A 6,151-nucleotide genomic window follows, 5' to 3' on the forward strand; every position below is an offset into this window, starting at 1 on the left:
TTCAGCTTGCTGGAAGGAGACTGTGTCTGAGACCTTACAGTTGTGGGATGAGACAGACACTAAGATAGGCATGGAAGTTTGGGGAAATGGGGGAGAGGCCGGTGTTGGGCAAGGAGGACAACAACAAGGACCCGAGTCTCCTCCCTGTCAATAACCCCCTGCTCAGCCAATCAGGGTAGAGACTGAGGGGCGGGAGGCTGAGGGTTCTCACCAGAGAGCCCAAAGGATGGCCCAGGTCACTGCGGGGGATCACTGGCCGAGCACTATTTCAGCCCCACATTTTTGGGCGGACCTTCCACAATGGGAGCTGCAGAGCACCCCCAGTGACTTCCCCCGACACACCCCTCCTGGTGGCGGGAGGGGAACAGGGGAAAGGACAAAAGAAGTAAGAGAAGAAGAGAAAGGAGGGAGGGATGGAGGAAAAGATAAAACAAAAAGGACAAACCCTAATGTCCCCAGTGATTCTAAGGGACAAAATCCTAGGTGGGGAATAAAATTCTGCCACCTTAAGCTAGCGTTTTCCAGGCCGAGAATTCAGCTGCCACCAAATGGATCAGACTGAACAGGTTCCAAACCTCTCGGAGGCTCTTACCTTCCAAACAGGGACGTCTGTTTTCTAGTAAAATCAGGAAAAGGAAAGGAGAAAACTCAAAAGAGGTTCCTCCTCGCGCTCACGTACGTAAACCCTAATACTCTCTCAGTCCTCAAAGAGGGACCTCGAGAAGGAGACTTGCTGAAGCAAAGCTACAGGGGTCTCCGAGGTTTCCCTGGCCGCGCGCCCCTGTCCTGCCTGGCTGATGTCAGCATCTCTCTGTGAGGTCACCACCTCCCCACTACCTTTCACCAATAGGCTGAGGTCCTGCAAAAGGCCTTTGTGATGTCACTGCCACACCCACCCCTGGGGTGACCACATGTCCCGATTTTATAGGGACAGTCCCGCTATTTGGGGCTTTTTCTTATATAGGCTCCAATTACCGCCCACTCCCTGTCCCGTTTTTCACACTTGCTATCCGGTCAGCCTACCCACCCATCCCCTGCAGTGCTAATGTCCTGCCGCTGGCTAGACACTTTGGAGGTTTGAGCCTCTCCCTGTGGATCACCCCACTCAATGAGTGTTCATTCTAGGAAGCAAGCCGGCTAGACAGCAAAACATCACAGGCTACTCCCAATGCTACATTCAGTTTTTCAGAAATGAGTAGACTTGATGGCCAGAAGAGACCATTAGAGCATCTAATCTGACCCCCTGTATATCACAGGCCTCCTGTATACCATAATCGCTACCGTTTGGCAAACACATTCCAGAAAGGCATCTAGTCTTCATTAAATGACATCAAGAGATGGAGAATCCACCACTTTCCTTGGTAGCTTGTTCCCGTGGTGAATCATCCTCGCCGTTGAATATTTGTGCTTTATTTGTGATATGAATTGGTCTCTTTTCACCTTCCAGCCATTGGGTCTTGTTATGCCTTTCTCTGCTAGATTAACGAGCCTTTTAATCCCCAGTATTTTCTCTCCATTAAGGCATTTCAACACTTCAGTGAAGTCACCTTTCAATCTGTTTTTTATCAGCTAAACAGGTTGAGCTCTTTCAATCGCTCCCTAGAAGGCATTTTTCTCCAACCCTCAGAACATTTGGTGGCTCTTTGCTGCCCCAGCTCCAATTTCTCAACATCTTTTTCAAAGGAGGACACCAAAACTGGAGGCAGGATTCCAACAGCAGTCTCACTGATGCTGTGTCACCTCCCTATCCTCCTCACAGCTCTGCTCATACGTCGAATGATGGCTTCAGCCCTGTTCCCCACAGCATCACACTGGAAGCTCATGTTGAACGGCTTCTCCACTATGGCCCCTGAATCCTTTTCAGAGTCACTGCTTTCCTGGATATACTTCCCCGTTCTGTAGGTGTGGCCAGCCTGCCTTATTGCTAGGCATAGGACCCTGCATTTGGCTCTGGTCAAACTTGTTTTCTTTGAATGGGGCCAGCTTGCCAAATGAGCCAGATCGCTCTGTATCACTGCCCTCTCCTCATCAGCAATGACCACTCTGCCAGTATTTTGTCACCCACCAGTGATTGTATGTTTTCTCCCAATTCATGGATAAAAATTATTTTAAAAAATTTGTCGTCGAGAGCCTTTTCACAAGCCCTAATACCCAGGACCTGCTCCCCACAGCACAGTGAGACAAGGCCGTCCAGCCCTGCTGGTACATAGGAGATAAGCACAGAACACAGACACCTTTAGGAGCTGTTTTGTCCATAGGCTCTGAACATCATGTGGGGATGTAGTGTAGACAGGTCCCAACTGTGTCTCAGTTTCCCACTCTATAAAATGGGGAGAACAAACAAAACCTTGATTAGCTCTATTTGATAGTGGGGAAACTGAGACACCCAGCGGTGAAGAGACTCGCTCATGGTCCCAAAGCCAGGAATAGAAAATGGCAGCTCTTCTGATAGCCAGTCCTGGGACCTAGCCCAGGTTATCCTGGCCTCACTGCTCTAACTTTAGTCACAGCCTTCATGTCATGTCCCTTAACCCCACGTAACTGCAGAAGAAAGATTTTCTCTTGGTCAGCTGGCTCTAATGCATGTGGATGTCTTTCCAAAAGATGTGCTCTGGCTCAGGCACACGTCATGGGTTGACTGAAGGAACCACTCGGTGACATTCTAGGGTTTGGGTTATACAGCAGGTCAGACTAGATGGACAGAATGGTCTTGTCTAACAGTAGAATCTATGAATTAGTGCATTTTTTTGCTGCTAGGAAGATAACTGGACATATTTTCTCTCATTCACTTTCAGCTGGAATAATTTAAATCCATTCCAAAGGATTTCCTCTTCCATTGCATCTTCAGCACCTTTCATAGCAAACACTCAGTGTTGGCCCACACATTTCCAGTTTCAGCGTGTCCCAGGGTGAGATGTCCATTAAAGGAATTGGCACGCAACTGTGCCTAGCCCAGCTTATGCAGCTCTCTAGGGTGAAGGGAATAAGTGACAAGGAGCAGCATGAGACTGGGGCCCAGGCTGGCAGGGAGATACAAGGGCAGCCTGTGCTCAGCCAGGAGAGAGACCCCAAGGGGAGCAGGCTTGGCAGGGGCTCGGATAGTCCTTTAAAGGTCTGGGACAAGCCAGAAAGGGGCCAGGTTGAGCACTTCGGACAAGGCCCTAGGAGGGAAAGACAGGAACGTTTAGGTGATGGGGCAGATAGTCCAGTTGGTTTAGGCTCCCAGGGCCAGACACCCACAGGTGAAGGTGATTGTCGGGGCTTCTGTCCTTCTTCCCCAGGGTAGGTATGATAGTGGAGAAGACTGATGCCGGAAGGGGGAAGTGAGTTAACCCCAAGGTCACCCACTGAGTTTATATCACAAATGCATACTTGGAAGGATCCAAGAGAAGAAACATGGATTTCCCAGTCTCTTCTTTCTAGGAGTCCCCAGGGCCAAGGTAAAACCCCTGCTGCTCCTTCCCATTCTGCTCACCTCCAAGATGCGCTGGAGTTTGTCTGTGCTGGGGGTTGCTGGATCTAGAGCTCGTCATCCATGTTCTCTGGGCAGTCCTTGCCCAGAGCAGCTCTCTGCAGAGGCCCTGGTGCACACCAGGTTAGGGAACAGCCAAGCTGCTAGGGATGAAAGCTGGGCTTCTGGGCAGAATCCAGGACCCAAATCCCAGGCTGTGGAAAGAAAGGACTGCGCACGGAGGCACAACGTAATGTCCCATAGAGGGAAGAGCCTCTCCCCACCATTTCTTAACCTCATGGGCTGTTCTCATGCTCTGCCAACTGCACCTCTCAGTAGCTCCAGTTGTCTGAGGGAGCAGGGACCAGAGGCCATCCTGCTGTTGGGACAGAGGTGGAGGTTGATGTTCAACCTCCATATGGGTGTTGTCCTTTCTCATGCCCACGGTCAATACGCCATGCAAGGGAAGCTCTCTGGACATGTGATTCCAGCTCCAGAGCCAGGGACAGCTTCAGCTTGCTGGAAGGAGACTGTGTCTGAGACCTTACAGTTGTGGGATGAGACAGACACTAAGATAGGCATGGAAGTTTGGGGAAATGGGGGAGAGGCCGGTGTTGGGCAAGGAGGACAACAACAAGGACCCGAGTCTCCTCCCTGTCAATAACCCCCTGCTCAGCCAATCAGGGTAGAGACTGAGGGGCGGGAGGCTGAGGGTTCTCACCAGAGAGCCCAAAGGATGGCCCAGGTCACTGCGGGGGATCACTGGCCGAGCACTATTTCAGCCCCACATTTTTGGGTGGACCTTCCACAATGGGAGCTGCAGAGCACCCCCAGTGACTTCCCCCGACACACCCCTCCTGGTGGCGGGAGGGGAACAGGGGAAAGGACAAAAGAAGTAAGAGAAGAAGAGAAAGGAGCGAGGGATGGAGGAAAAGATAAAACAAAAAGGACAAACCCTAATGTCCCCAGTGATTCTAAGGGACAAAATCTTAGGTGGGGAATAAAATTCTGCCACCTTAAGCTAGCGTTTTCCAGGCCGAGAATTCAGCTGCCACCAAATGGATCAGACTGAACAGGTTCCAAACCTCTCGGAGGCTCTTACCTTCCAAACAGGGACGTCTGTTTTCTAGTAAAATCAGGAAAAGGAAAGGAGAAAACTCAAAAGAGGTTCCTCCTCGCGCTCACGTACGTAAACCCTAATACTCTCTCAGTCCTCAAAGAGGGACCTCGAGAAGGAGACTTGCTGAAGCAAAGCTACAGGGGTCTCCGAGGTTTCCCTGGCCACGCGCCCCTGTCCGTCCTGGCTGATGTCAGCATCTCTCTGTGAGGTCACCACCTCCCCACTACCTTTCACCAATAGGCTGAGGTCCTGCAAAAGGCCTTTGTGATGTCACTGCCACACCCACCCCTGGGGTGACCACATGTCCCGATTTTATAGGGACAGTCCCGCTATTTGGGGCTTTTTCTTATATAGGCTCCAATTACCGCCCACTCCCTGTCCCGTTTTTCACACTTGCTATCCGGTCAGCCTACCCACCCATCCCCTGCAGTGCTAATGTCCTGCCGCTGGCTAGACACTTTGGAGGTTTGAGCCTCTCCCTGTGGATCACCCCACTCAATGAGTGTTCATTCTAGGAAGCAAGCCGGCTAGACAGCAAAACATCACAGGCTACTCCCAATGCTACATTCAGTTTTTCAGAAATGAGTAGACTTGATGGCCAGAAGAGACCATTAGAGCATCTAATCTGACCCCCTGTATATCACAGGCCTCCTGTATACCATAATCGCTACCGTTTGGCAAACACATTCCAGAAAGGCATCTAGTCTTCATTAAATGACATCAAGAGATGGAGAATCCACCACTTTCCTTGGTAGCTTGTTCCCGTGGTGAATCATCCTCGCCGTTGAATATTTGTGCTTTATTTGTGATATGAATTGGTCTCTTTTCACCTTCCAGCCATTGGGTCTTGTTATGCCTTTCTCTGCTAGATTAACGAGCCTTTTAATCCCCAGTATTTTCTCTCCATTAAGGCATTTCAACACTTCAGTGAAGTCACCTTTCAATCTGTTTTTTATCAGCTAAACAGGTTGAGCTCTTTCAATCGCTCCCTAGAAGGCATTTTTCTCCAACCCTCAGAACATTTGGTGGCTCTTTGCTGCCCCAGCTCCAATTTCTCAACATCTTTTTCAAAGGAGGACACCAAAACTGGAGGCAGGATTCCAACAGCAGTCTCACTGATGCTGTGTCACCTCCCTATCCTCCTCACAGCTCTGCTCATACGTCGAATGATGGCTTCAGCCCTGTTCCCCACAGCATCACACTGGAAGCTCATGTTGAACGGCTTCTCCACTATGGCCCCTGAATCCTTTTCAGAGTCACTGCTTTCCTGGATATACTTCCCCGTTCTGTAGGTGTGGCCAGCCTGCCTTATTGCTAGGCATAGGACCCTGCATTTGGCTCTGGTCAAACTTGTTTTCTTTGAATGGGGCCAGCTTGCCAAATGAGCCAGATCGCTCTGTATCACTGCCCTCTCCTCATCAGCAATGACCACTCTGCCAGTATTTTGTCACCCACCAGTGATTGTATGTTTTCTCCCAATTCATGGATAAAAATTATTTTAAAAAATGTGTCGTCGAGAGCCTTTTCACAAGCCCTAATACCCAGGACCTGCTCCCCACAGCACAGTGAGACAAGGCCGT

This window comes from Lepidochelys olivacea, assembly GCF_965140295.1.
Source record: "Lepidochelys olivacea isolate rLepOli2 genome assembly, chromosome: 2".
Classification (NCBI taxonomy): Eukaryota; Metazoa; Chordata; order Testudines; family Cheloniidae; genus Lepidochelys; species Lepidochelys olivacea.